The following is a 9,962-nucleotide window of genomic DNA, read 5'->3' as shown; positions in this document are numbered from 1 at the left end:
AGTTGCCGCGAGGGGGGGCTACTCGTGGTTGCGGTGCGCAGGCTTCTCATTGCGGTGGCTTCTCTTGTTGCGGAACTTGGGCTCTAGGCGCGCAGGTTTCAGTAGTTGTGGCACATGGGCTCAGTAGTTGTGGCTCGCGGGCTCTAGAGCGCAGGCTCAGTAGTTGTGGTGCACGGGCTTAGTTGCTCCGCGGCGTGTGGGATCTTCCCGGACCAGGGCTCGAACCCGTGTCCCCTGCTTTGGCAGGCGGATTCTTAACCACTGCGCCACCAGGGAAGTCCTGTTGTCTCCTTTTTAGTTGAGATAAATTAAGGCCTAGAGAAGTGGGAAAACTTCCCTGAACTCCTACAGTTCCTGAGTGCAAACATCAGTGATCCGCGTCTGACTCTGAAGCCCAGGATGTTAGCCGCAGTGCTGGGCTACTTGCCTTGAAGCAGCCTTTGAGGCCTCTGTCATCTGTGGCATGCATTCATCTAATTTCATTAAGTCTTTATTGGATTCCCAATTATGTGCCTCTTACTGCTCTGGGCGCTGATCCAGTATTGGGTTTAGAGTGAAGAAAAAGACACACAAAACAATGATCCCTTGGAACTTACATTCTAGTAGGGTTGTGTGGAGGAGGCGGATAATAGATGAACATGTAAACAGCAGAGAATAATAAGTAACACTTAGGAGGGTTCACAGAGGGTGCTCTGCCCGTGAGGGAATGAGGAAGAGGCCAGGAAGTGATGTTTAAGCTGAGCTCTGAATGACAAGGAGCCAGCCATGGGAAAGTCAGGGTTGGGCAGGGAGCATTGTAGGCAGAGGGCAAGGCCAGTGCCAGGGCTGTGGAGTGGGAATGAGTCTGTGTTTGAGGAACAGAGGAGACCAGTGTGCCAGAAGGTAGTGGACTGCTGGGGGAGAAGCATGAGATGAGGGCAAGGCAGTGGCTGGTAGGTGTCAGTGAGCTTGAGAAGGGGCTTGGAGCTGAGTTGAGGTGTGATGGCAAGCATCTGAGTTACGTTTACCAGCATCATTCTGACTTCTGTGGGGGAAACGCCTTGCAAGGAGTAGAAGCAAGCCATAATCCAGGTGAAAGGTCGTAGTCACAGTGATTAGGGTAGTCGAGGTGGAACCAGAGAGAAGGGGATGGGTTCATGACATGCTTTGGTGGAATTGTGTAACTCTGTAGGATGTCGGGTGCAGTTTCCTCCAGAGAAATGTCAAGCTCAAGTGGGCAGCAATCTGAGAGACCCCGATGGATGTGGAGTGGAGTGCACAGACTTGCAGCTTGTTTGGACTAAGGACTCTGAGTGCTCCCCGCTTTAGTTTCTAGCCTTGAGCTTCTGGGCAAGGACCGGAGGGCAGTGGCTTCCTGCCTCTGACTTCCTGGCTGAGAGCTGCTGGAACGCCCCACGATGAGCCCCGCAGAACATGCCGCTTGCTTTGCTCTTTCTGGGTATTTGTATAAAGCATTCTTTCCCACCAAGAATACAGAACATCAGAGTGATGTTGACTTCATGGGCCATATTTAACATACCATTTTTCCTTGATGTGTCCTCTGTTCTTGCAGAGACGCCTGCCTCCGGTAAACTCTGTGGTGAGGCGCCTTCAGCCACCCTGTCAGATGGATTTAGAAGGCTCAGTGGGGGCCCGGAAGAGCTGGGGCTTCAAAGCCCCATCTTGCCTTGGGGACCCTGGTCCAAGGGTACCCCTCAGCCCTCCTCTTTTATTTACATTTGAATTCACACTTGCTGGCCCTTGCCCTGCTCCCTGTAATTCCTTTTAATGGGCTGGACTTCCCTGTAAGTACTCCAATTTTCAATGGAGAATCTGGTCTCAGAGAAGTTAGGTGATTAGTCAGTGTTAGGTAGTGGCTGAGTCAGTCTGGGAATCCAAGATTCCTGACGCAGCCTCGTGCTCTGGCCACCAGGCCAAAGTGACCTAGCATGTGACCTCTTTTCCCAGGTTGTCTCACGGCGATCTTATACTGCACTTGGCCTAAGCCTGGAGATGCTCAGAGATTATAGACGAAATCATCTGAAATTCACTCCTGAGGCTTCTTCACAAACTCCTCTTCAAATAGTTTGCAGTCTATAGTTGCCAGTGTTGTTTTGTTTTCTGGTTTTTTTTTACACTCTTTTAGCATCGTCTCTTAAAAACAATGTTTTGTTTTTGCTCACTTGTATTTCTTTTAAAATTTCTCTCGTATATTACCCATTCATTTAGTCAACAAACATTTATTGGGTTCTTACTGTATGCCAGGCATTGTGCTAGGTGCTGGGGATGGATTCAAAGATAATTTGGAGGCGTATGGGAGTGGATAATTACAGCACAGTGAGATAAGTGCTATAATAGAGGGATATATAAGGAGCTAGAAATAGCACTATGAATAACATCTCTGAACAAATTGCCTTCTTTTTTTCCTTTTGGATTATTCCCTTATGTATATTGCCCAAAGTGGGATTACTGGGTCATTTAAAAGATGAAAACAATTTGGCACAAAAAGATGTAATGACTTTGCCTGGGGAGTATAGCTCAATTTTCAACAGGGGGAAAATTGACAATTCCAGATTTAGATACTTCACCAGGAGGATTGGGCAGTTTTTATACTATTTCTAACAATGTGGTGGCTTTCAGGGGGAGCATCTATTCTAAACATGTCACCCCACATGTAGAAACACATATCCTTATATTTAATCTCACAGATTCCTTGTTAATGCTCACAAGAACCTAGCTATGTAAGTATGATCGTTTCCATTTTACAACTGAGGAAACTGTGCCTTAGTTAAAAGGAAGTGACTTGCTCAGCATTCCATAGTTAATTAGTGGAGAATCCGAGAATCAAGTGTAAGGTCTTTTGATTTTATAACTCCCGTCCTGTACTCCATGCTCTTTTTACCAACTGGGGGGTACTTATGCTCCAGCGAGGGCCTGGAATTCATTTAGTTATCTGTAGGAACTCTTCTCGAGGTGGTCAGGATCCATGAGATAGGTATAGAAGTCCTAACCTCCAGAGGGTCCAGTGTCCCGCTGTACATTGACCTGAAAGGACCTGAAGGCCCTTTACTCCTGACTCTGGCCCAGGTCCTGAAAGGTTAGTGCATGGTCTTAGCACTGAAGCAGAATCCCAAGGAAAGCTGAGAGCATGCCACAGTCCTGCTTTGAAACATTTATTATTTTCCTAGTATATTCAGCGGTATTTCCCTGACTTTAAATTCACTTATTTTGTTATTCATAACATTTTCCTAGTATTTTTGGCATTTAAGTAAAAACTCCTGCCCCTGCTACCCAGGGCTCATCATAACCAGACAGCAGTACCTATCCATTGTGAACACCCTTGATGTTCCCGCTCACTCATTTTTTCACCTTCATGCTGTAACTCATGCTGTTCTTTTTGCCTGAGATGACCTCTTCCGTCTTCATCCCTAGAACTCCTGCTCCTCCTGTAAACTTCTGCACAGATGCCACCTTCTGAATGAAGTAACCTCTGATCACCATCCGTTCCCTACCATCCATACTCCCCTAGAAGCCATCTCTCTATTCTGCTAACTCACAACACAGTGGGCCAGGAGGCAATAAAGTAAAACTGTATGGTGCTTACAGGCATGGGCTCTGGATTTGAGTTTTGGCTGTGATGCTTCCTAGCTGTGTGATTTGTTAGGTCAGTTAACCTGATGAGTTGCCTCATCTGTCAAGTGGGTACAAATAATCACACCAACCCACAGGTTGTTATGAAGATTTGTACTGTTATCTGTGCTTCTTCTATGGCACCTGCCATCACCTACTTTATGTTTTATCTCTGTTTCTAGACTGGGAGCTCTTTAAGGGCAGGAAGGGTCACATCTTGCCTGTGCCTTTGACATATGGGACCTGCCACAAAGTCTCCTTTAAGGGAAAGGTTTCCTTGTAACATCACTGGTGGCATCACTCAGTCCAGGCTCATTACAAGGCCCCAGTCACGTGGTGCCAGCCTGGCTGGGAGCTCTGTGATATGGAGCTTTGAGCACACATAATATGTGCTGGATAGGCCTCTGGCTCCTGCTTCTTGAGTGACAGAAAAGAGGCTAGAGCTTGTGTTTAGCCTGTGTTCTTCTGGCTCATCAAATTGGGTAGTGCTGACATTTCCCTAAAGGCAGAATGGAAATCCTGTTTGGAACACGAGACTTGGTTTCTTTTCTGGGTCTTCCGTGGGTGAGTGTTCCGGACTAGAGGAAAGTGTCAATGGAGGGGTGGGTTTGGGGCAACTCTGAGGGTCACCCACTCCTCTGACTTCTCTGGGTGGGGCCACAGAGAAGGGGTCCCTCCAGAGGAGGCTTTCATTTAGACACTCCCACCCTTGCTGTGCTTGGAAACTGATTATAGAAGGGGATTCAGTTCCATCTAACTTTCTCTTGTGTCATTTTCCAAAATGCAGTAGCCATGAGTCTCAAGAGCCAGTGTTTTAGCCTGGCACACAAGGTCCTTCATGTTCTGGCCACAGCATTCCTTTCCAGCCTCATGTCCCACCACTTCCCTCCATGTTTTTTGCCCCTGGCCTCACCAGATTAGTCACTTTCCCCAAGAAGAACACCCTGAACTCATCTCCTTAAGGCCTTAGCACACTGTGTTCTCTGGGCCTATTTCTCTCCTCCTCATACGTGGAAATCCTCTTGGGTCTTCAGGCTCAGTTTAGAAGGCATCATCAGCAGAGCTCTTCCTGACCCTCAAAAGGACACTGCACGTACTGGTACTTTGCACACTTTTCCTTCTGTCTTGTCACGGGCGAGTGTGTCCCTCTTGAACCTGTGAGCTCTTTGAGAGCTTAAGGCATGTCTGACTCAGCGCCTATATCTGCGAGGCCCGTACACTGTGCCTTCTTAAGGACAGGAGGTGCCAGCAGATGCCTGTTTTGTGCACCTCTTAATACAGGGCATCTGACATCGTGGCAGCTAACAGTTGCGCCGGGGGGTGTTCAGAAGCTCATGCTAGGATTACCCGTGATTCATTTGATCATGAGCCCAGACATTTGAATAATGTTTTTGAGTTGCCCTGATATTAGCTCATTGCTAACCTTTCTCAGGCCTGCTTCTCACATACCTGGCAGACGTCTGCTTAGTGCCAGGGCTCTGAGCTCTTTATTTCACTTAAGAACATAGCAGCAAGATCATATGGCAGCTTCTATTTTTAGTTTTTTGAGGAACCTCCATACAGTTTTTCATAGTGGCTGCACCAACTTATGTTCTCACCAACAGTGTAGGATTGTTCCCTTTTCTCTATATGATCCAGCAATCCCACTCCTGGGTGTATATCCGGACAAAACTATAATTCGAAAAGATACATGTACCCCTATGTTTATAGCAGCACTATTCACAATAGCCAAGATATGGAAACAACCTAAAAGTCCTTTGACAGATCAATGGATAAAGAAGATGTACTATATATACACAATGGAATACTACTCAGCCATAAAAAGAATGAAATAACACCATTTGCAGCAACATGGATGGACCTAGAGATTACTATGCTAAGTGAAGTAAGTCAGAAAGAAAAACAACAAATATATGATATCATTTACATGTGAAATCTAAAATATGACACAAATGAACCTATCTACAAAACAGAAACAGCTTCACAGACATAGAGAACAGACTTGTGGTTGCCAAGGGGAAGGGGAGGTGGGGGAGGGATGGATTGCAAATTTGGAAGTAGCAGATGCAATCAATTATATATAGAATGGATAAACAACAAGGTCCTACTGTATAGCGCAGGGAACTGTATTTAATATCCTGTGATAAACCATATTGGAAAAGAATATGAAAAAGAATATACATCTATACATACATATATATATCATATATCTGAATCACTTTTCTGTACAGCAGAAATTAACACAACATTGTAAATCAACTCTACTTCAATAAAATAAATTTAAAAAAAAGAACATAACAGCAAGGTGACGTTCAAGAAGGATCTATCTACTTTTAATGTGAACATTTTTTAGTTTGAAAGTTCAGACTTTGTTTTAAAATGTGAACATAGCAGAAGAATTTTTTTCAGGTATATTTCTGCCTCTAGCAGAATAGCTGTCCATAGTATAGTTTTAACTGCAAAATAATAAAACACAGGTCGTGGAGCTTGATTTTGAAGACTTGGGGTCAAGTCTTGGCTTTACCATTTACTAGCCCCCAAATCTTAGACAGTTGTTTGACCTCCCTGACCCTTAGTTTCCTCAGTGGACAATTGGGAAATCTTTTTCATAGGGCTGATGGACAGTTTAAATGAGGTCTCGGACATTAAATTGGGGTTTTTACTACTGTCTAGCTCATCAATTGGATTCGAAGGACATTTTTATTTATTTATTTATTTATTTTTTTGTGGTATGCGGGCCTCCCTCTGTTGTGGCCTCTCCCGTCGTGGAGCACAGGCTCCGGACGCGCAGGCTCAGCGGCCATGGCTCACGGGCCCAGCCGCTCCGCGGCATGTGGGATCCTCCCAGACCGGGGCACGAACCCGGTTCCCCTGCATCGGCAGGCGGACGCGCAACCACTGCGCCACCAGGGAAGCCCCGAAGGACATTTTTAGATAGCAGTTCCAAAGAGTTTGCTTTTGGTGGAAAATGCTTGGATGTGTAAGTTTTCAGGCATGTATTTTATTTTGTTTTATTTTTTGGATGACAAAATAAATGAATTTACAGTCAGGGGACACACAGTATCTAGCAGACCTAGTGAGCATACATGGCTTATAAGACTCAGTTATAGTTCTAATAAGTTAGAACCACAGAACCATAGGCTCTGAGAAATTGTAGATAGAAACTTTGGAAGATGAGGGGGTGAGCGTTGATTAATGCACACTGCCTGCAGGCTCTGTGCTTTGCATGCTGGGTACGGCATCCCAAGAAATGATTACATACACCCTGATGGGTAGGTGATATTAGCCCCACTTTGAAGATAGGAAGGCTTGAGCTCAGGGAGGTTAAATAATTTACACAGGTCCCATAGCAAAGCCTTGAACTTCGCCCTGTACTTGTGATGGCCTCTGGAAATCCTTTGCATTTACAGAAGTGACAAGACCTGCCTTTATCCCTTCATTCCAGGGCAGCCATAAGTTCTGGGCCAGATAAAGCAGTGGAAAGCGGCAGTCTTTATGTCCCATAACTTGTTTAATGAGTCTAGAAGAGTGTCTTGACTTTTCCTGCCAGGAATCTGCTCATTTGGAGCTCCTTTGACTATACTCGTTCATCAGCCTTTACTTCTCTTTCTCCCTTTGGGGAGATATTTGCCATTGGCCAGCTGCACTTTTGAGGTCAGAGATGTATTTGAAGATGACTTCATATTTTCTTTAAGAAAAAAATTACAGGTGGAAATTAAATCTGTTGAGCATTTCCCATCATCTCCTCCAACATGTGGTAGTGGGAAGAGGCAGCACGGGGCTGGGAGGTAGGGAGTTCTCACCTGGCACCTGTCACTGACCAGTGAGAGGACTTGGGCCAAGCCTTTCTATCCCTTTCAGGGTTTCAGCGTCTTCATCTGTAAACAGTGAGGGCACCATCAGGTGACTCCTAAGATTTTAAAACTCTGCATGTCTTGTGGTGTCAAAACCATCAATTTATGCTGAGCTGCGTAATCCTGCAGCTGTTTCTCTGCTACTTTTCAGTCTTCGGGTTTAATCTATCCAACAATGTATAATTTTTTAAAGGGAAGCTTTTATAGACACTTCTGAAAATAAAATGGGGGGGAATAAATGGATGTTAAAAAATAGAAAACAACCAATTAAATGGTGTATAGTATGTAATTCTCCTTGGAAACTTACAGAGAAATCGAGGCGCACTTTAACAACTGGTAATTTAAATTGCATTTGAACTCTGCTAATGGTTTGTTTGCATGAGAACTTCAATCATTTCACAGTGGTTTTTTAGCAGAACTGCTTGTTCTCTTTATGGAAAAGAAGAAAAAAAATTGTTAGAAGAAAAGTTGACTATGGAAAAGGGGGACCGTGTTCATTTGTGCATGGAGAGAAGCTAGCCAGTGCCTGAAACATTGCCCCAGGCCCAAGGTGGAGAGCTTTACCTTTCAGTGAAGTTTGAAAATCTGGGAAGTCAGCTGCCCTTTGCTGCTGTTGTAGAAGCTGTTATGATCGATATCTCCCTCTGCAAGGAGAAGCTTAGGTTTCCTGGGGCTTGGAGGTGGGGTCTTTTTGTTTTTATTTATTTATTTCTTTTTGAGATTTCACTGTCCACAGAGCCAGTGTTGGACTCCTCACATTCCATCCCCTCAACAAGTGTGAAATTATGCCTTTCTCTCATTTTAATGAGATGGCTTTGAAATTTCGAATGCCCGTCAAGAGCGCTAGCTCTCAGGAAACACATTGCTTTGCTGGACTCACCTTGATTATACTCCATTTTCCCAACTTAGTTTCTTTCTGCTGTTGGGCTATATGCAAGAACTTTTTTTTTTTTTTTTAAACATCTTTTCTCTTTTTTTTGGCCGTGTTGTGGAGCATGCTGGATCTTAGTTCCCGACCAGGGATCGAAACTGCGCCCCCTGCAGTGGAAGCGCAGAGTTTGTTTTTTTTTTAATTCAAGTATTTTATTCACAGCAAAGTAATTCAGTTATACATATATACATTCTTTTTCATATTCTTTTCTATTATGGTTTATCATAGGATATTGAATATAGTTCCCTGTGCTATATAGTAGGACCTTGTTGTTTATCCATTCTACATATAATAATTTGCATCCGCTAATCCCAAACTCCCAATCCATTCCTCCTCCACCCACCTCTGCCTTGGCAACCACAAGTCTGTTCTCTATGTCTGTGAGTCTGTTTCATAGATAAGTTCATTTGTGTCTTATTTTGGATTCCACATATAAGTGATATCATATGGTATTTGTCTTTCTGACTTTGCTTACTATGATAATCTCTAAGTCCATCCGTGTTGCTGCAAATGGCATTATTTCATTCTTTTTATGACTGATAACAATTTAATGTTAAAAATGTATCACATCTTCTTTATCCATTCATCTGTTGATGGACACTTAGGTTGCTTCCATGTCCTGGCTATTGTAAATAGAGCTGCAGTGAACATTGTAGTACATGACTCTTTTTGAATTACGGTTTTCTCAGGGTATATGTCCAGTAGTGGGATTGCTGCGTCATATGGTAGTTCTATTTGTAGTTTTTGAGGAACCTCCATGCTGTTCTCCATAGTGGCTGTATCAGTTTACACTCCCACCAGCCGTGCAAGAGGGTTCCCTTTTCTCCACACCCTCTCCAGCATTTATTGTTTGTAGATGTTTTGATGATGGCCATTCTGACTGGTGTGAGGTGATACCTCATTGTAGTTTTGATTTGCATTTCTCTAATGATTAGTGATGGTGAGCATCCTTTCATGTGTTTATGCAAGAGCTTTGAAGCCGGTGTTCTGAGGTCTGGGTATGTAAGTCCTGGTTTTCCTCCGAAGCTGATTGCGTGGCTGATGGCAGGTCTCTGGCCAGCGAGTGTCGGTGACCTCTTCTGTTACAGTGGCCATACCTCGGTCCAGTGGAGCGAGCCCCGGGCTTGAGCCCTGGGCTGCCTGCCACTCACTAATGGTGCGCTCCTGGGGTGGCCACCTCCCTCCTCTGGCCCCCAGGTTCTTCTCCTGTCAGTTGGAAGGGTGGAAGTGGGTCATTTTTAAGGTCTCTCTCAACTTTGAGCTTGTACAGGTATTTGAAGATTGAATGGGATCATATTCACAAAACAATTGTATGATTGGTTCAATAATGTTTAAAATGACAGCAATGAAAATGGGAGTAGTCATTTTTCTGGTATGTGGATTTCCCCTGTGTCTACGAAAGACACATTTTGTAACAACCAGCTACCCTGGAATACTTGTCTGTTGGAATATATATTGCAGAATCCATAGCAAAATACTGATAGTTCTTTTTTTTTTTTTGAGGTACGTGGGTCTCTCACTGTTGTGGCCTCTCCCGTTGCGGAGCACAGGCTCCGGACGCGCAGGCT

General features: G+C 44.4%; 1 protein-coding gene across 9 annotated transcripts in view; it reads left to right on the top strand.

The window, feature by feature from the left end:
- LPP (LIM domain containing preferred translocation partner in lipoma) overlaps positions 1-9,962 on the top strand; it is a 745,137-nt gene that overhangs the window by 63,947 nt on the left and 671,228 nt on the right. The window lies entirely within an intron of this gene.

This window comes from Physeter macrocephalus, chromosome 1 (assembly GCF_002837175.3).
Source record: "Physeter macrocephalus isolate SW-GA chromosome 1, ASM283717v5, whole genome shotgun sequence".
Taxonomy (NCBI): Eukaryota; Metazoa; Chordata; class Mammalia; order Artiodactyla; family Physeteridae; genus Physeter; species Physeter macrocephalus.
The sequence above is the reverse complement of the archived record's forward strand: the minus strand, read 5'-3'. Positions and strand labels throughout refer to the sequence as shown.